The sequence below is a fragment of the Muscardinus avellanarius genome (genome assembly GCF_963383645.1).
Source record: "Muscardinus avellanarius genome assembly, chromosome: 7".
NCBI lineage: Eukaryota > Metazoa > Chordata > Mammalia > Rodentia > Gliridae > Muscardinus > Muscardinus avellanarius.
In genome coordinates, this window is record NC_137793.1 from 80,257,135 (window position 1) to 80,279,812 (window position 22,678).

At 36.3% G+C, this 22,678-nt stretch overlaps 1 protein-coding gene across 3 annotated transcripts in view; it reads right to left on the reverse strand.

Annotated features, from left to right (window-relative positions):
- The window catches only part of SYT14 (synaptotagmin 14), a gene marked incomplete at both ends in the record, with an annotated part of 197,396 nt that overhangs the window by 83,737 nt on the left and 90,981 nt on the right, over window positions 1-22,678 (reverse strand). The gene's annotated exons all lie outside the window — the stretch shown is intronic.

A 22,678-nucleotide genomic window follows, 5' to 3' on the forward strand; every position in this document is an offset into this window, starting at 1 on the left:
GTGTAGCCCAGGGGTAGAAGGCATCTGAGTTCCATCCCAGTACCCCCCTCCCCCCAAATAAATGAATAAAAGATAGTTTTCACATCTGTGAAAACCAATAATTTGCACTAATAAATTTCATATCCATTTGCCTTACTAGATATACCAAATCAGAAAATACTATTTTGTAAATGATAACCTATGCAAATAATATATTCTGATACTACAACACATACCAAAGATTGTATATTAGAACCATCTAAGCCCTGTTGAGAGAGAACTTTTTATCCTATAAAGAAAGCAGTGATGTTTTTATATTTGTTTTATGAAATGAAAAACCAGACACTTCAAAAATAGATGGCTAAAATAGCAGCTATTTAGGATTATGAAGCAGTTAAGTGCTTCACAATGTTGATGTAATACAGCAATTATGGACCTTTGTAATTCAGCAAAAAGGCTTTGTTTTCTTGTTATTCATATTGAAACTATACAATAAGAAATCTCCTTATTTTCAAAGGAAAGGGCTCAAATTTTTGAAAATTTCTGCATTGTTTTGACCACTCTTATGAACTTGCCATTGAAATTTATTATTTTGTAACTAAAAATAAAATGAAGCACTAAGGGGGGGGAAAGGTTGTATAATGTTAGAATTTTGATTAGCAATCACAGCTGCACCAGAATTAGTTTCTATAGCAACAGGAAGAAATAATGTGTTGAATTGCAATGCAATACATGATTATTCTTTACAGATTGCAATTCAAAAGAAAATTTTTAAAGAATTTGTCTTAAAAGAGTTATTACTCTTTTATCCATCATAATTCTGACAGAAAATACTTAATTATTCTAGTCTACTTTTCCTAACTCCTCTTTTAACTCATTCAAATTTAATGTGTTCCAAAAAGATTGAAAATTTAATATACCTGCACAATAAGAATTTTGGCTACTGTCTCATTTCCATTTAAAACACAAATGCATGGAATCATTCCTGCACACTCTGAGATGGAAAGCACATTTCCTCGATAGCTGAGAACCCACAAGGAAAAGCCTAAAGGGTGCTGTTCTGAATACACTATGTTGTAGGGATAAGAATTAAAAATGATAAGCAAATTCTACATTTGAATCAGTATGAAACTAGGTCTCCCTTTTACCGATGTGCACTCCCATGCTCACACTGTGATTAAGAAACTACACTACTATAAGCATGCAGAGCACACCTCTCCCTGACTTTAGAAAAGTCAATCATTAATTTTCAAATGCTATCCACAATATTTCTAACAGTGAAAAAAATTATTTCATGGCATCATCTCCAGTTCTAGCTATTTTTGGCAACTAATTAAAAGCATATGCCTGAACTTTTTATGTATTTTGCCCTTATAATGAGACCTATTACTGTGGCTTATTCCATGCCTATGAGTTCCAAGGTATCTTTGGTGTTACCATGGATACCAGTGACAAGCATTCTCCCACAACTGCTTTATGTGTCTCATCAAACACAAGAAAACTGACATGGCAGGAACCAATCCATCGAGACACTATGAATTTCTAATTGTACCACTATTCATGCTTTAAAATAACTAAGTATATGTTTTAATTAAACAAATCAGCAAACCACTAAATTATTTTTTAGAAATATTAATAGACATCAAGTAGTGGGTAGAAAATAGGAGTTACTATAAAAAGAAAAGTATAAATGTTAAAATAAGCCTGCATATGACAATCCACAATGAAATCTAAAGGCCAACGTAAATTTGTGTTTTAAAATATTCAGTAATGAACTTCTAAGTATATTAAAAACAGTACCTCATAGGGACATTCATATTGTATAGTCTATAATAAAAAAATTCATAAGAGCTCAAGTATGGTAACACACAGACTGCTCAGGGTTAAGTGTTAGCTTATAACAATAGCATCATTGAAAAATGTAATAGAGAAGCCAGGTGTGGTGGCGCACGCTTGTAATCCCAGCATTTGGTAGGCTGAGACGAGAGGAACACAGTTTGCGGACAGCCTCAGCTACTTAGTGAGGCCCTCTGCAACTCAGTGAGACTCTGTTTCAAAATAAAGAATAAAAAATGGCCAGGGAGTATATTGCGGTAGTCAAATGCCTCTGGTTCCATCCCCAGACCCACAAAAAGAGAGAGAGAGAGAGAGAGAGAGAGAGAGAGAGAGAGAGAGAGAGAGAGAAAAGAAAGATGTAATAGAATGCTTTTTTAAATTATCAGGCAAAATTATTTGGAATATGACAGAAATCATCTTATTCTACCATATACTTGCCTCTTTCTGTAGCCATCATATGTTTCTTAATTATAATCTCATATTTACCAGATATGAGATCATTTTTAAAAAGCCAGGATTAAATACCAAACTTGGTTTCTACAAAAAATATTTTTTGGCAGTTTTGTAACTTATACTTTTAAAATAGCATAAATATGAATGAAGTCGTAAGGTAGACATCCTGTTAGAGATATATCTTACTTTTTAAAACCAATGTACACACATGAATTATATGTCGTAGTCTCTTTATATGACATATCAATACACAGAAATTTTAAGTGTGGACTGATATTCCCTTTTAATAAATATTTAACTATTTTAAATTTCATCATTAAGAAATATCAATGTAGTTGGGCGTGGTGGTGCACGCTTGTAATCCCCACACTTGGGAGGCAGAAACAGGAGGATCACGTTGGTTCGAAGCCAGCCTTGCTGGCTTAAGAGACCCTGTTTCCAAAAATATATATATATGTATATAAAATAGGTCTGGGAGTGTAGCCCGGAGGTAGAAGGGTTTCCAGGAACCCCAGTACGACCAAAAAAAAAAAAAAAAAAAAAAAAAGAAAGAAAGAAAAGAAATATCAATGCAGTAATACATATTATTTTTTTCTATAAGGACTTGTGACCTAAAGATAATATTGACTGAATAAAATATTCTTATTATCCAATATATGAATATGATTGACTGAAGTAAATCTCTTAAATTTAAACACAGCACACAGAAATACACAGATTCAGTCTGATACAGAGAATTCACAAAGAGGTTCCAAAATTCATTATGCCTCAATTTCTCCATTTGCGGAGGAGAAAAGCATCTTTTCCAGATATTGAAAGATGACCAAATTCCTAAATAGAAACCATAAGGATAAAGGAAAGATTATTCAGCTTAAATGAGAATTAGCTAAAGGGAAAATAATATATCTCTGAAGTTCTTATCAAGACTCACAAGGAATGCTTAACGTTTATTTTCCCTCCTAACAAAGGACTATATACAGCATGTTTGGATCAAAAAAGAAACTCAAGCTTCCTTGTTGAATTGACTCGCAGAGAAGTGTAGCCACCTAAATCAGTGTCCCTCTCGAGGACTTCTGGAGACGCAGTGTCAGGCTCTATGATGAGTGGTTCTAGGAAACGACATCCGCAGACAACCCTGCCCACCTCCATTTCAGTGTGACTCTTCTGTGCCCACGTGTAACACAGTACTAACCACTTAAAACAGCAGGTCTGCCGGGCGTGGTGGCGCACACTTGTAATCCCCGTGCTTGGGAGGCAGAGACAGGAGGATCGCGCAGGTTTGAAGCCAGCCGTACTAGCTTAAGAGACCCTGTTTTCAAATAAAAATATAAAAAAAGGTCTGGGAGTGTACCCTGGAAGTAGAAGGGTTTCCAGGAACTCCAGTACCACCAAAAAATAGATAGATAGATAAATAAATAAATAAATAAATAAATAAATAAATAAATAAATAAATATAACCAGCAGGTCCAAGTGTGTCCGTCTTTTCTTCCTGTTGTTTCTCATAAACAAGCTTTTATTTTATTACATATTTTGTGCTACACATTATGCAAAGTACTGAAACACCATAGGCCTTCAGAAGATAACCTAATTTGAAAAGTTTTAGATTTGAGATAGAAAAAAAAAAAAACAATAAAAAGCACTGATAAGAGAGGAGGAAATCTGAGTTTGAACGCATGGTTTCTTGCTAAGGAGCTAAGTGAGCATTTCAGTATTCTAGGCTCCTGTCTACAAAATGAAAAGAATGACCCAGGTCACCAAGACCCTTGTTACTGTGCATCCGTACCATTTAACTGTTCTATTTCGAAATTGGAAAAGACTAAAGGATTAATTTCTAAAAGTAAAGTTGCTAAATTTACAATAGACTGTGAAAAGGAATCTTCTTTCTTGAAAGTCTACTTACTTGAACAGAATTTTTACCCTTTAAAACTCAAGGTGTAAGCCGGGCGTGGTGGCGCACGCTTGTAACCCCCGCGCTTGGGAGGCGGAGACAGGAGGATCGCGCAGGTTGGAAGCCAGCCGCGCTGGCTTAAGAGACCCTGTTTCCAAAAATAAAAAAGTATAAAATAGGTCTGGGAGTGTAGGCCGGAGGTAGAAGGGCTTCCAGGAACCCCAGTACCACTAAAAAAAAAAAAAAAAAAAAAAAAAAAAAAAACACCTCAAGGTGTAGGCCCTGCTACACTAAATATGCTCTGGCTTACTTACGAGATCTGGATCTGTAATTCTACAACTAAATGTGTGGTGACTACACAATGAAAAAGGAGGGAGGCTGAAGGAGTCACGGTCAAAAGATGAAAATGGGAAGAACATTCTCCCATGTGAGAATAAGACATTTTTACCAAGTATTACAAGTGAGTACTATATTTTTGCATAACGTTTACACTAATATTATGCTAGACCTCATTAATAAATCCAACTTCAATGTGAACAATGTTTTGATTCAATGTTTCTAAAATTCCTAAAGCTGTCCTAATGTGATATTTCCTTATAATATTCTGGAGACACAAATGTCATCACATATGGAGACCATCAACAACTTGCACACTGCATTGTGCCCCTAAAAATCACATCATGGCAGAGGGGGAAAAAAGAACAGAAACATGGGGTAAGTATATCAAAATAATATGACTGAAATAAATTCAAACATAAGAATAATTATTAAAAAAAATACTATATGGAAGCTAAATGTTCAAGAAGGATAGTTAAAGCCAGGCATGGTGAAACATGCCTATAATCCCAGTACTTGGGAGGCTAAGATAGGAGGATCACAGGTTCAAGGCTAGCCTCTGCAACTTAATGAGACCCTATTTCAAGATAATCCAAAAAAAAATTTAAAGAGCTCAGGGTATAGTTTGAGTGGTAATATCTCTCAGATTAAAAACAAAAAAAGCTGATAACCTTTGTTCCAGTCATAACCTAAAGAAAGGTAACTTAGAGGAAAGATTTGTTTTCTTAGTTTCAGGTTCAGTCCATGTGAAGCTGCATACTACAGATCTGAGGACACAGTGGCAGTAAGCAGAGAGAATGAGAGCCTGTGGGCTGTGCTGCTCACACGGCTCCTCACGCCAGGAAGGCCAGAGGCAAGAGAGAGCAGGGGGACCACGAGCCAGATAGAATCCCGGGGCTGCACCCCAGGGATCCGCTCTCTCCAGCCACACTCTACTGGCCAGAGTTGCCACTCGGATAAATCCATTCCAGCAGGTTTATCCACTGCTGGGATTACAGCCCTCATGACTCACATCAGCTCCAAACGTTAATAAATGGGCTCGTGGGGAGACTGTATCTAACTATAACAACCTTATAACTATAATTATACAATAATTTCTGGGAAAAATCTTCATTTTAAAACGCAGTAGCAATATGAGAAAGAAAAAGTTTGTATAAAGCTCCTTTAAAAATATAGTTGTAAAAGTTCTAAAGGTAACAAAAGAATAATCAAACATGGCATGACAAAATTGATTTATTTATTTAAGAATACTAGGTTGGTAAATTAAAGGAATATCTCTGTGTGTGTGTGTGTGTGTGTGTGTGTGTGTGTGTGTTACTGGGAATTGAACCCAGGGGCATTCTACCACCGAACTATATTCCCAGCCCCATTTTTGTTGTTGTTGTTGTTCTTTATTTTGAAACAGGGTCTAAGTTGCAGAGGGCCTCAGTAAGTAGTTGAGGCTGGCCACAAACCTGGATCCTCCTGTCTTAGCCTCCCAAGTGCCAGGATTACAAGCGTGCACCATCACACCTGGCTAAATATATGTCTTTTAATATAATTCACAAAATAAGCAGATTAAAATAAAAGGCCTTATGAGCTCAAAAGAACAGAAAGACCAAAAATTAATTTATTACTAAAAATAGTTTTAGCAAGCTAGAAACAGAAGAGGGCTTTTTAAATACTTTCTAACGACTATAAGCACCATAACGATATAAGCACCATAAAAAGAAACCATTAGAGACATTCCGTGTGTGTGTGTGTGTGTGTGTGTGTGTGTGTGTGTGTGTATGTGGTATTGGGGATGGAACCAAGGGTCTTTTCTACCTTTGGGCTATACTCTGAGACCTATTTCATATTTTATTTGTAAATAGGGTCTCACTACATTGCTGAGAGCCTCACTATGTAGCAGAGGCTGGCTTCGAACCTACGTGATCCTCCTGTCTCAGCCTCCCAAGCGTTGGAATTACAAGCGTGTGCCACCACGCCCGGCTGAAACATGGCCTTTACAACAGAAGAGGCACACTGACTAGTATTAAACAGTAAACAGGAGTTCACAGTCAGAACTAGATACAAATTATTAGAAATAATGGACAATCTTCTTGGATGATATACATTTTCTAAGAATTTGGGTACAGAATCTTTCTTTTTCTAGGCAGCCAATCATATCATTTCCAAATAATGCCTGTTTTATTTCTTCATTCTTTATACCTCACAGATTTTTCTCTTTTTTTAGTATACTTTTACTGGGGCATTGTAATTATATATCACATTGGGGCTCAAAGTGATACAAAAATACATGCGCACATTTGATGTGTTTCCCATCCATCCCCACTCCAAAGTCTTTCCCTGTATAACAGGAGATCAATAGTGATACCTTCACAAAGGGATAGCGTATTATTTAAACTCTCACCTTCCCCAAGCCTCACTTTTTTCCCTTCCCCACTTCCCTCCTCCACTATTCTCCTGGTCTCTCTAATCACTTATCTGAAGTTGTTTTTATTTCCTATTTTCTCTCTAGTTTTGACAAATGAAAGAAACCACACAACCCTTGATTCTCTGAGACTGACTGATCTCAGCACAATAGTCTCTTGTTCCATTCATGTTCCTATGAATCATATAATTTTGTTCTTCTTTATGGCCAAGTAAAATTCCACTGAGTGGCTGGGCGTGGTGGTGCACGCTTGTAATCCCCGCACTTGGGAGGCGGAGACAGGAGGATCGCGCAGGTTCAAAGCCAGCCATGCTGGCTTAAGAGACCCTGTTTCCAAATAAAAAAAGAAGTATAAAATAGGTCTGAGAGTGTAGCCCAGAGGTAGAAGGGCTTCCAGAAACTCCAGTACCAACAACAAAAAAATTCCACTGAGTGTATGTCCCACATTTTTTTTTTTGGTAGTACTGGGCGTGGAACCCAGAGTCTTTCTACCTCTGAGCTATACTCCCAGACCTATTTTATATTTTATTTGGAAATAGGGTCTCACTCAGTTGCTGAGAGCCTCACTAAATAGCTGAGGTTGGCTTCGAATCTGTGCGATCCTCCTGTCTCAGCCTTCAAAGCGTGGGGATTACAAGCCTGCGCCACCACGCATGGCTATGTCCCACAATTTTATAATTCATTCATCTACAGACAGACAACTAGGTTAGTTCCATAATGTGGTTATTGTCAACTATGCTGCTATAAACATGAATATACACGTATCACTCTAGTATTCTGACTTTAATTCTTGTGGAAAGATACTGAGAAGTGATACAGTTGGGTCATATGTTAGGTCCATTCCCAATCTTCTGAGGAACCTCCATACTGATCTCCACTGTGGTTGTACTAATTTGAAGTCCCACCAACATAAAAGTATAAAAGTTCCTATTTCCCCACAGCCTCACTAGCATTCATCACTGTTTGTATTCTTGATAATTGCCATTCTAACTGGAATTAGATGGAATCTGGGTATAGCTTGCATTTCTCTGATTGCTAATGATGTTAAATTTTTTCATATATTTATTTGCCATTTGTACTTATGGCCATACTATCAAAACTAATCTACAGATTCAATATAATCCCTATCAAAATGCCAATGTTATTTTTGATAGAGATAGAAGAAAAACAGTCTTAAAATTCACATGGAAAAACAAAAGACCCAGAATAGCCAAAGCAATTCTGAGCAACAAAAAGTATCAAAAGCAAATAAAAATAAAGAACATCACAATATCTGATTTTTAAATTATACTACAGAACTATAGTAACAAAAACAGCATGAAATTGGCACAAAAAAAGGTATATAGACTCCTGGAATAGAAGATATAAAAACAAATTCCCATGCTTATAGCCAACTGATTTTTTATAAGGAGCCCCAAACAGACACTGGATAAAAGATAACCTTTTCAACAAATGGTGCTGGGAAAACTCAATATCCATATGTAGAAGAACAAAATAAGACCCTAATCTCTCACCTTGTATAAGAGTCAACTCAAGATGGATTAAAGACCTATGAATTAGATCAGAAACACTGCACTTACTAGAAGAAAACCTAAGACCAATTCTCCAACATACAAGCACTAAAACAGAAAAGAACAAAATAGAAGGAAACATAAGAAACGAACAAAAAGGCTTTACACAGAAGAAACAACCTTGATTATGGAAAGATATTACACTCATAAAATAAGAACAAAAGCTAAAAAAAAAATGAAAAAGAAAAGAAATGGTGGCTCACACTTGTAATCCCAGTACTTGGGAGGCTGAGACAGGAGGATGACAGGTTCAAGGACAGCCTTAGCAAGTAGTGAGATTCTTATCAACCTAGTGAAACCCTGTTTCAAAATATTTTTATTTATAAATCCAGAGGTAGAATGCCCCTAGATTCAATCTCTTGTACCACATACACACACACACAATAAAATAAAATAAATGAAAGGAATAGAAACTGAAACAACTTGATATTTTGAAATGTATTGGCAGAAAGTAAGAAACTGCAATTCCTAGAAAAGGGCAAAGGATCAACTCCTCAGTATGCATGTACTGATAAAGACTTTCTCAGTTAGATCCCCAAAGCTCAGGAAATAAAACTGAGAATCAATTAATGTGATGGCATCAAGTTGAAAAGCTTCTATACATCAAAGGAGAGCATCAAGAGTCTGAAGAGAAGCCGGGTGTGGTGGTGCACGCTCGTAATCCCTACGCTTGGGAGGCTGAGACAGGAGGATCACACAGGTTCAAAGCCAGCCTCAGCTACTTAGTGAGGCTCTCAGCAACTTAATGAGACCCTGTTTCCAAATAAAATGTAAAATAGGTCTGGAAGTATAGCCCGGAGGTAGAAAGCCTCTGGGTTCTATCCCCAATTCCACCAAAAAAAGGAAAAAGAAAAAAAAAAAAAAGGCTGAAGAGGGAGTCTAAATAGTAGGAGAAAATCTTTGTCAGTTAATCCTCTGATAGATTTAATATTTAGCACATACAAAAAACTTAACACTAGCCAGGCGTGGTGGCGCACGCTTGTAATCCCTGCACTTGGGAGGCAGACACAGGAGGATCGCACAGGTTCGAAGCCAGCCGCGCGCACTGGCTTAGGAGACCCTGTTTCCAAATAAAAATATAAAAACAGGTCTGGGAGTGTAGCCCGGAGGTAGAAGGGCTTCCAGGAATCCCAGTACCACCAAAAAAACAAAACAAAACAAAACAAAACAAAAACCCCAAAACAAAAACTTAACACTAAAAAGACAACTCTATAAAATTTGGGCAACTGAACTGAATGGATACTTCTACACCTCACGTTTCTTATCTGCTTTTCCTGGGAATTCTACAATTGTGAATACTGCATATCAGATTGCCAAAAATGCAGAAGTCTGACAACCATCAGCACTGATGAAGACAAACTAGATCAAGAAAAGGAAAAAAATTTAAATATGTAAAAAATACATGCATGAACACCCAATAATAGAATATTATTAGATAGATAGAGAGGTATTCAAGTCTACTGAATGGTTCAATTCCTAAAAAACGATTCTTGGAATATAGTAAAATGTTAGAATCTAACAAAGCTAGAATATGGAGACATCATTAACAAATTCTTTAATTTGGAGGCTTAAAATTTAGTTTAAAAATAAATAAGAGACTGATTTCTGGCATGATGATGTAAATGTTAGGCAGCTAGTGAGATGTTCACAGGTAGAGTCTGCTGGGATGAATCAGAAGCTTACCTGCAGAGACTCACTTTGACTCCCTCCCCTATGGGAAGGGGATAGAAGAAGAATGCAGAATCACTAAGCTGTGATGTGGGAAGGGCAGTGGACCATCCCACTCTGTAATATGTCAGTGTCTTCGTTTTCTAGAAGAACATAAAACTCAACACATGGAACACTTCATGCTGTTTTCCATACCTGGAAAGGGCCAACCGCAGTCCCTGTCTGGAGTGTAAGCCCAACGCCCAGGCCGTCTTTCCAGTTCAGATGCTTTCCTCCGGAGTGCAGACCCTTCCATTCTCTTCATGGCTCTGATCATATGGTGCCTTCACTTCTCTAAATACACATCCTGTATTTCCCATTTGTGCTTTCTGTTTGAATGCTTTCCAAGCAGACAAGCAAAGACTGAGGTTGTGCAGAAAAACTTTAAAATTGTGTACCCAGTAAGGGGCTTCTGACTCATTCACTGATCCATTCCTCAGTGAAATTGGTGAAAACTATAGCTATATAAAAGACCATTTAAAGACTGCATACATGAACAGCAGATGAAGAAATATCTCATCAAGAAGATCTACAAAGCCAGGTGTGGTGGCACACACGTATCATTGTGACATTTCTTTTAATGCCTGACTAGGAGTCATATTAAAAAAAAAATACTCAGCCAGGCGTGGTGGCACACACTTATAATCCCAGCATTTGGGAGACTAAGACAAGAAGATCGATGTTCGTGGACAGCCTCAGCTACTTAGTGAGGCCCTTTGCAACTCAGTGGGACCCTATTTCAAAATAATGAATGTAAAATAGGGCTGGGGGGTAGCTCAGAGGTAGAAAGCCCCTGGGTTCCACCCCAGTACTGACAAAAAAATCCATAAAAATCAGTAAGAATAGTGGAAGTCTATGGTATGTGTAACTAAACTGCTCCTTCTCTCTTTCCTTCCAGCATAGTGAAGTAGAGACTATTCCAGAGTGCCACAGCCAAGAAGAAAGGCTCCCTCTCCCTTAGAAACCAGGGAAGGCTTTTATCCTGGGAGAAGCAAACTTTCCATCATGTCCCACCTACCTGCTGCTGAGGCTACGCCCCTGTTATATGTGATGAGAGGTGAGACTCTTGTTCTACCCAGCCCCTCCACTCACAAGATGAAGGGCTTTCCCATGGATATGGCATGCTGAGAATACTGGAGCCCCAATTACCCTTATACTGGCTTATAAGGCATTGGTCCCATGCCAGGAAAGGCAAGCCAAGATCAGGCTAATTCTTCTCACACAGTAAACACTCAGCAACTACAGCAGGGATGCCAGAGAGAAGCTTGCTAATGCTACTACTCCATCTCCAATACCTTTGTTCTGAGATTCTTCCCAGGGAAATGAACAGACTTAAAGACAGCTTCTATTCTCTCCCCAAAAGAACTTAAAAAAAAAATATATATATATATATATATATATATATATATATATATATATATATATATATAATGTGAAAAAGTTCAAGCTTTAAGGTGCTCCTTATAAAAGTGAAGGTTATGATGAAAGGCAGCGAGGAGCTTTGCAGATCTGATGAAAATATAGGCTAAACTATAGAAGAGAACAAGGGAATCAGACAACTGAAGTTGTGACCTCAGAAATTGTTCCTTCAACTGGAGAATATTATGCTAAGTGAGATTAGTCAGTCACAAAAAGTAAAAAATCAGATATTCTCCTAATATGGGGAAGCTAGGCAGAGAAAGGGTCATAGGAGGAAATCCAGATGAGGAAGGAGAAACCATAGAGGAGCAAATAAGGCGACATAAGTAAGGGGGATGGACGGGGGAAGAGGGAAATTCCCTAACGTATATGATGCACATTCACAAACATATCAACGTCAATCACTAAGCCAAACATGAGAAGCAGGGAGAGGGAGAGATGGGGTGGGAATTGGGGAAGGGCTAAATGAGTGATATGTGCATGTATGCCTCTACCATCCTGAACTCCATTAAGATGTATGACTGCAATGCACCAAAAATAACTGCTCCTTCAAATGAGGCAGAATTTCACTGGATTAGAGTACATAGAATAGTTTATGCCCTAAGTTACTGCTGAAAAGCACCAAGAAAACTTGGTGGGTTTAACAGTTAGCTGTAGTTAAAGGAAGAGAGAAGGACACTACTCAACCCACTAGTATCCCAAGGTGACTATGAGAAACTTCAAGCTACACCTCCCTGAAGAAAACAGATGGAACACTGTTGGAGAAAAGACGTCACCTAAACAACAACATCGCCTACTACATAGGTAAACAAACAAATAGCAATAAGAAGCCCTGGAGTAGATGGTACCAATATACCAACACCAAAATTTGCTACATTATATCTAAAATGTCAGTTTTCTTTTGCAATTGCTAGAAGAAAACAAAGGACCAATTCTCTGACATATAGGCACAGGCAGAGATGTTCTCAATAGGACCCCTAAAGTTCAGAAAATAAGGTCAAGGACCAATAAACAAGATGGCATCAAATTAAAAAGCTTCTGCACAGCAAAGGAAACATCAAGAGTATAAACAGCGTCTACAGAATAAAAGAAAAATTTTGCCAACTACTCTTCTAATAGAGGACTAATATACAGAATATATAGATAACTCAAAAATACCAGAAAGATAAATGCACCAGTCCATAAATGGGCAAAGAAAATGTAACATTTCTCCAAAGAAAAATTGCAAATGGCCAATAAATATATGAAAAAAATTTTCGCTATCCTTAGCAATCAGGGAAATGCAAATCAAAACTCACTGAGATTCCATCTCACTCCATGTAGAACAGATATCACTGTTCATTATCTTTTCAAAAGAATTAAACTCAGAGTACGATAGCAATACATGCACACCCATGTTTATGGCAGCACAAATCACAATAGCTAAGTTATGGAACCAACGGTGTCTATAAAGAGATGAATGAATAAAGGAAATGTGATATATACACACAATGGAAAAACAAACTTATGTCATTGGAGGGAAACTGGATGATAATGGAGAGCATCATGTCAAGTGAGATCAGCCAGACTCAGAAAATCAAGGGCTACATGTTTTCTTTTGTATGTGAAAGCAGGAGAGAAAAAGGAACAAAAAGAGACCTCATGGAAATTAGAAGAGAGACTAGTAGAGCAGTGGAACGGGACTGAAGGGAAAAGGAAATATGGGAAAGGAAACAGACCATGTAATGTTATGTACACATATAAATATATCATTATGAATCTATCATGAATGAGGAGGATGAAGGGGTGAGGAAGGGGAAATACGGGGAATAAAACAGACCAAATAATAGTATGTGTGAATATAAATATATTGCTATGAATCTTACTATTTTGTATAATTAAAATGCACCAATTAAAATTTATAAAATAAAGTATCCAGTGTTCAAAAAAGTTAAGATACATGTAAAGAAACATAAAAGTATAACTTATATATAAAGAAAAATTTATAAAAGGAGGCAACAGAAACTATGAGAGACTAGATATTGATTTATCAGAAAAAACTTTAGAGTAACTATTATAAACATGTTCAAAGGACACTATGATTAAATAAACAAATATCCTCTGTTTCACCAAGGGATATCAGTAAAAGAGTACCAATTATATAAAAGAAGTAAATGAAAATTATAGAGCTGAAAAGTACAATAACTGAAATAAAGATTTCACTAGAATGGTTGAAAAGTAGATTTTTAACTAGGGATTAAAAAAAATAAACTCAGCGGGGTATGGTAGCACGTGCTAGTAATCCCAGTATTTGGGAGCCTTAGACAGGAGAATCACAGGTTCATGGCCAGCCTCAGCTACTTAGTGAGGCCTTCTGCAACTTAATGAGACCATTTCAAAATACAGAATAAAAGAGAGGGCTGGAGGTATATTTCGGAGGTAGAATGCCCCTGGTTCAATCCCCAGTACCACAACAAACAAACAAACCAAACTCAAAATCAGACTGGTAGAAATTATATAAGCTAAAAAATAGGAAGGCAAAATAATGCATAGAAATGAAGAAAGCCTTAGAAAAACATAGGGCATCATTTAGTGCACTAATATATACATAATGGTAGTAACAGTAAATCAGAAAAGACAAAAAAAAGTGATGTCAAAAAACTCCCTAAATATATGGAAAACCAATATCCTACATATATAGGAAACTCAACAAACTCCAAATAAAATAAAGGTAAAATAATGCACAGACAGACACAACAGAGTAAAAGATGTTGTAAGTCAAAACACAAGAAGAAATTTGTGAAAGTAGGAACTGAAAAATAACTCATAACATACAAGGAACTTAGATTACTAGCTGACTGCTTGGGGGAAAAATGAAGGCTAGAAGGCAATGGGATAACATATTTAAAGTGCTTAAAGAAAAGCAACTTATAACCAGCCAACTATGCTTTAAAAGAGAAGGCCAAATAAAGCCCTTCCAAGATAAACAGAATCTGCAAGTATCTGTTGCTGGCTGACTTGTCTCACAAAAAACACCGAAGAAAGTTCTTCAGGCTGAAAGCAAGAGACTTCAGATAATATGAATCCATGGGGGGTGGACTATAACAATAAAAGACAGTAGAAATTTATGTATTCTCCTGCCATCTATTAATTAAAAGCACTCACATAAAATATGCATATAATTAATTATTCCTAAAATATACAGAAATATATGTGTAGCATACTTTCTAGTGATAGTATAAAGAAGTCAGGTGAGACATATGGGTATTGGGGTAAAGAACAAACTACGATAAAGCAATAATTTAAAATAATACATTGTCTTATAATAATAAATATATAAGAATGATACAAAAAGAAAAAGGAATACAGCTATATCAGAGCAGTATTCTTAAGCTACTTATAAATTATTATGTATATCATAAATTTTGGGGTAACAAAGTTCAAAAATCCTTGAAAATTTGATTAAATAGTTCGTAACAACCAAATTATGGAACCAGCCTAGGTCTCCATCAACAGATGAATGGATTGCAAAATTATGGGAAATATACACAATGGAATTCTACTCAGCTATAAAGAACAACGAAATCATGTCATTCACAAGAAGATGGAAAGACCTGGAGAACATTATGTTAAGTGAGATCAGCCACACACAGAAAGAGAAGGGATGTATGTTTTCTCTAATATGCTCAAACTAGGGAGCATTGGGGATATCAGCGGGACTCCAGATAATGGAGGGGAAACCTCAGCAAAGCTGAAATGGAAGGACAGGAGACAAAGAAGGCTGAGGCTGATTAATGGAGGAGCAACATTCGAATATGTGTAAAAGTATGAATGTAGGATGGTCAACCTGGACACTCATTGTTGAGAGGAGGGAAGGAAAGTTGGGGGGGGAGGCACCAAGCACAGTCTGAATGTATGCCGTTTTCAATATGATCCACATAAAAATAAATAAATAAAATAAATAAATCAAACAAAAAAGCATGACTCAACTATATAGCATCTGCAGGAGACACACTGTAGATGCAGCAACACAAATACAGTCATATTTCACTGCACTTTACTGAGCTTCATAGATACCACAGTTCCTTTTTAGAAATTGAATACGTGTGGTAACCCTGCATCAAACAAGTCTATCAGCACCATTTTTCTAATGGTTCAGATGACGGCATTTTTCAGCAAAAGTATTTTTAAATTAATATATATATATATATATATATATATATATATATATACACACACACACACATTGGTTTTTAGATGTAATGCTATTGCATGTTTTACATACATACTTAACAGTATAGTATAAACATTTATATGCACTGGAAAAATTTCTGTGAAAAAGGTTGGAAAGAGGCCCATATAGCAAAAGCAAGAATGGCTGTAACTGGTATAAGAAAAGCAGACTTTAACAAAAAGGAAAAGATGGACATTTTAAACTGGCAAGTCCATCAGAAAGAAGTAACAGTTATAGACATATAAGCTCCTAATGACAATGTACTGAAATGTATGAAGCAAAATCAGTCAGCTTGCCAAACTATGGAACCAGCCAAGCTGTCCATCAACAAATGAATGGATTATAAAACTATGGGCTATGTACACAATGGAATTGTACTCAACCATAAAGAAAAACACAACTGCATCATTGACAGGGAAATGGGTGGAGCTGGAGAACATTATGCTAAGTGAGATTAGTCAGGCACAAAAAATAAGAAATCAAAGGCTCTCCCTAATATGCGAAAGCGAAGGACAAAATGGGTCATAGGAGGAACTCTAGATGAAAGAGGAGATACTATAGATAAGCAAATAAGGTGACTTAACTGAGGGGATGGGAGGGGGGAGAGGGAAATTCTCTAATGTTCATGATGTACTTTAACAAACATATCAAAGTCATTAACTAAGCCAAACATGAGAAGGAGGGAATGGCGCAGGAATTGGGTAAGGGCTAACTGGGCGATGTGGGCATATATGCCTCCATCTTAAATTCCATTAGGATGTATGACTACAATGCCCCAGTAAAAAATTAAAAAAGAATCAAGCAATTCCACTGCTAGGAATATAACCAGAAGAACTGAAAGCATGGAATCAAACAGATACTCACAAATCAGTCTTCACAGTAACATTATAAGCAAAAAACAAAGGGCAGAAACAATACAAACATTCATCAATAGAGGACTGGGTGAATGAAGTATGGTATAAATAATGGGTTATCATTCAGTCTTATAAGGAATGAAATTCTGATATATGATAAAATCTGAATGAACTATGGAAATATCTGAATACTGTATGCATTACTGGAAGAAACTGAAGATCTAAATAACTGGACATGTATCTCATGTTCATGGATGAGAAGAAGATTTAACATTGTTAAGATGACCATATTTTCCAAGCCAATTTACAGATTCAACACAATTCCCATAATAATCTCATGTGAATTCTTTGTAGAATTTAAGCTGATCCTAAAATATAAATATGCAATTGTAAAGAATATCCAGAACAGCTAAAACAATTATGAAAAAAGAATAAAGTAGGACTCGAAATGCACGAACTTAGTATAAGTAATTGTAATCAAGACAGTGAGGTGTTGGCATAAGAAGAAACATACAGATGAGTCCAGAAACAAAACCAGATGTGTCCAGTCAACTGATTAAAAACGCTAAGAAAATTTAATGGGGAAAGTACAGTGTTTGACAATTGGTGTTGAAGTAAGTGGTTATACACATGTAAAGAAATGAAGTTGGACACTTACTGGCCTTATATCATGTATAGAAATTAATTTCTATACAGTGGATAAATGTATAGAAGACATTTAAATGGATCAAAGACCTAAATTTTAAAAATAAAACTATAAAACTCTTAGAAAGAAGCTATAGCTGGGTGTGGTGGTGTACGCTTGTAATCCCAACATTTGGGAGGCTGAAACAGAAGGATCACAGTTCGCAGACAGCCTCAGCTGAGTGAGACCCTGTTTCAAAATAAAGAATAAAAAATAGGGCTGGGGGTATAGCTCGGAGGTAGAATGACCCTGGGTTGCATCCCCGGTATAGCAAAAAACAAAACAAAACAAAAAACTATAAAATCTTCATTACAGTAGAATTATATATTATTTCTTGGATATGACATAAAAAGCAAAGGTACCCAAGGGAAAAAGTAAAATACTGCACTTTATCAAAATCATATACTTTTGGGCATCAAAACACACTATCAAGACAGTTAAAACCTAATTCACAAAATGGAAGAAAATCTCAAATAACTAGATAAAAGAACCCAATTAAAAGATGAGCTAAAGTCTTGCAAACACAATTCTCCAAAGAAGATAACAGAATTGGCCAATAAGCACAGGAAAAGATATTCAACATTATTAGTCACTAGGGAAATACAAATCCAAACCACAAAGAGATACTGCTTTACATCACTAGGATGACTACTAAAAACAAAAGAAAAATGGAAAGTAACAAGTGGTAGTGAGAATGTGCAGAAACTGGAACCCTCATGCATCGCTGGTAAGAGTGTAAAATGACTCAGACAATGTAGAAAATGTGGACAGTTTTGCAAAAAGTTCAATAGAACTTTTAGTAAAAGTTAGTAAAAATAGTAAAAAAAAAAAAAAAAAAAAAATCCAGCAATTCTGTTCCCAGGTATTAATCGCAAAGAACTGAAAGCAGCAATTTAATCAGATACTTGTACACAAGTGTTCATAGCAGTATTGTTAATAACTGCCAAAGAGATCGAAACAACCTAAGTGTCCAGCAGTGAATTAATAAATAAGCAAAACAATGCAAATACATACAGTCAACAGCAGAAATAATGGCTAGCAATCTGGAAAAGAAAGGTAGATTGCCACTCTAAACCTTATAATAAAAGAAGTCATTGCTGGCCCAAAGATTTATAGCAAAATTTGAAACCATAAAAGTACTAGAAGAAAACATGAAAAAATTTTCTAAACCTCAAACATAATATAAAATCCAGAAGTCATAAATGAAAAAATCGAACAAGCTGCCACATTAAAATTCTGAAATCGCAAAAATCATTATCAATTACAAAAATATCAACTAGAAAAATATCACATACATCAGAGCATTCTTAATATACATAAACTCATGAATCAAAAATATTATCAGTGCAAATAAGAATGGGTCAAATTTAGTGTCACAAATAAATACATACATATGAGATTAGAAAATGAAGGGTCATGTTTTATCTCCTATGTGGAAGCTAGGGAGTAGTTAGGATACCAGAGGTATTTCAGATAATGGAGGGGAAACTCCAGTGGAGCCAGGGAGGTGGTCTAGGGGAAACAGGAGTCAGGAGGAGGGAGGAGGATCAATGAAGGAACCACTTCCACTGACATTATATACATATGTGAGAACACCAATGTCAATCTCAGTGCCCTGTATGGGAATTTGTTAGGGTGGGGGGCAACAGGGAGGGTGCCAGGGAAAGCCCACCAAGTTCTGTGTGTCACTATCACTATGATTCACATTATTATGTGAGACTATAGTGTACCAAGAAAAGTATAAAAATACACATATGCTTATAAACTATATATAAATACATAACCAATTATACTATAAAATTTTATATATCAAACTCTTCAACCAGCTACTATTTCATAATTAAATTAAACAGCTGTTATAAATTTTGGAGGGTATACATACATACATACATACATACACATACACATGTTGTGTATGTATGTGTATGTGTGTATGTGTGTGTATGTGTTACCAGGGATGGAACCCAGAGGAGCTGTACCTCCAAGCTATATCCTCAGCCCTAGTTTTTAGTCCTTTTATTTCTGAAACAGGGTCTCACTGAATTGTGAATGCCTTGCCAAATAGCTGAGGCTGTCCACAAACGTGATCCTCTGGTTTCTGCCTCCCGAATGTTGGGATTACGAGCGCACATCACTACGCCCGGCCAGAAATGTATATTGAGAAGTATAAACTAAAATCCGGGTGTGGTGGCACACACTTGAAGTCCCAGTAGTTGGGAGGATGAGATGGGGGGGGGATTAAGACCAGCCTCAGCTACTTAATGAAGCCCTCTGCAATTTAGTGAGACCCTATTTCAAAATAAAGAATAAAAATAGGGCTGAGGGTATAGTTCGGAGGAAGAATGCCTGTGGGTTCAATCTGTATTTCCAAAATATTTTCAAATATAAATTAAAATATGTGTCAAGATATAGACTATAACCTGGCATGGTGGAGCATGCTTATAATCCCAGTACTTGGGAGGCTAAGATAGGAGGATTGCAGGTTCATGTTCAGCCTCAGGTACTTAGTGAGGCCTCCGCAACTTAATGAGACCCTTTTTCACAATAAAGAATTAAAACAGGGTTGGGGTGTAGCTCAGAGGTAGGATATCCCTAGGTTCAATCTTCATTAACACACACACACACACACACACACACACACACACACACACACACAGACTATACTTAGAATTAGTTGTTTCTTCCCAATTTAAAATGATAGTGAAAGGTACAGAATTTTATCAGACCAGAATGTCAGATTTCATTTGTAAACTACAATGTTTAGGTGTACCCATTGCAATTCTAGAACCCAAAACGGTTGTGTTAATGTCAAGGTGGTATAACAAGCATCAGAAACTTCCTGAATCAGGATGCCGGAGCAATCAGCTAACACTGTGAAAGGTAAATCTTATTCATGAGCAAATTATCTTTTGTCTTCAACTGTCAAAAGTTCAACAAATTGGAAAAGAAATCACTGACCTAATACATTTATCAGCCAGTATCTTCCATTTTTGAAGAATATAAAACAAGTTATTATATTTGCAGTCAAGCATTTGCAGATATCACTCCTGCATAGTTTTACAGCGTTAAGAGTCAAATTTCCAAATATGCACTTGGTTATTAGTTCTATTTTTAACCTGCCACTCATATACTGTCATGTACTTAAAATTCAGAACATGTTTACATTATCTATCCAGCAGGCTAATGCAACTGCACACCAGACAGTCATGCATAATTCAAATCAATATCCTCAGGCTTGCTACTCTAAGTCAAAGCTGACTTTAAAAAAGCTAGGGTGTGACTTTAACATGAATAAAGTATATCTAATTTTTCTTTTTATGTGACAAATTGATACTTTCTGCAATAGAATGCCAAAAAATGCAAAGCCACTGTAGAACAGATCTTTATTCTATTGAAAAAAGAGATAATTGAAAAAATAACGCAACTACAATAGTCTTTCAAAAATAATTCTAAAAAGTGAAAGAGACAAAGAACAGTAAGATTCAAATAGCAAAGCTCTTTATATAACAACAGATTAAGTGAAGTTTTGTCAACAACCAAAATGTGCATAAAAATTACAAAATCAAAGCTCTAAATTATACTGTGAATTGGGATTTCTTTTGTTTTTGCTTAAATTCAGATTGTAACTTTATATCAGAAAAGTTGACTTCATTTTAATTCCTAAAATATAAACTTCATTACTAAATTTCTAAGACTAATATTACACCTAGAAATGGTCTAGAAAAGCCTGGGTATATCAAACTTAAACTGATGTTTATTGGCTAAGCATGTCAAGATACACCTCTGCATATCCATTCCACCAGACTCTACTTTGTTACTTTCATAGTAGATGCTTGCTTTTAAAAGAATAAGAAAGATAACTGGGTCAGAATCTATAAAGTTCTTTTTCTTTAGGTTACTAAAAATATAAATGTTTACCAAAAACTTGAAAAATGACATACTTGATTAGCCTTTGGAATAAAATTCTCATAAGCAAGAATAAATGTATGCATTTTAATAATTTTTCTTCCCAGAGGCTTCAAATTTAACTCATCTAAAGAAACCTTCTAGATACAAACAACATCATTGTTCATGCGACTCACCTCAATTATAAAAATTTCCTTTTAGTCCTACTCAATATTACAGACATACCAAACATAATATCCTCTACAATGACAGTCCATTAATGTCAAGGTACAGTAATATGAAGGATGAAATTAATGGGATAGAGAGAAAGGATTCAACAGTATCTGAGATAATGAAAAAAAGATTAAATGGAAAGCCTTTGGGAAATACAGTGAAAGTATAGAAGTCTGTTCAGTGAAGACAGAGAATCTAGTTCAGGTACACAGAAATACCTTCTCAGTTTTCTTGTAGAGATGAAAAACTTAAACAAATGTCCAGATGACAGAGTAGATAAATCAAAGACATCTTCATCAAGTAAGACCTAAATTTAATTAGAAACTTAATATATAACAGCTGGCCAAATCTGTTCAATAAAGTGATCTGTATGAAAATAGTAGGCAAGCAAATTTTGTAGTAATTCAACTACCAGTTAAAGCTAGAAAAACTGATGCATAGAAATGCAAACTCATACTAGCAACAGCAAAAGAAAATTTGTCCTAAAAAAGGAATCTCAGTCTCATTTGGCAATAGCAACAGCATGGTTCATTAGATTAAATACACTTTTCCCTTTCTAACTTGAAAAACAGAGTTAATAATAGCCTATAGCTAAGCTGGGTGCGTGGTGGCACACACTTGTAATCCCAGTATTTTAGAGGCTGAGACAGGAGGATTTCCGGTTCAAAGCCAGCCTCGACAATGTAGCAAGGCTCTCGGAAACCTAGTGAGACTCTGTTTCCAAATAAAGAAATAAAATCAGGCTGGGGTTGTGGCTTGGAGGTAGAATGACTTTGGGTTCAATCCCCAGAACACACACACACACACACACACACACACACACACACACACACCCATAGCTCATACAGTAAAGCGTTCAATGAGTTAAATCAAGTAAAGGCTTTTTTATAAAATCAAAATATGCATAGGATTTTAATGAGGTTCATTGTTTTTACTTTGGTGCACTGTAGTCATACATCTTAATGGAGTACAAGATGGTAGAGGCATACATGCACACAGCACTCATCTAGCCTTCCCCCAACTCCCACCCCCATTGCCTCCCCCTCCCTCCTTCTCATATTTGACTTAGTGACTGACTTTGCTATGTTTGTGAACACACATCATACACATTCAGGAATTTCCCTCTTCCCTCCTCCCTTTCCCCCTCAGTTTAGTTGCCTTATTTGCTCCTCTATGGTTTCTCCCTAGAGTTCTTCCTATGACCC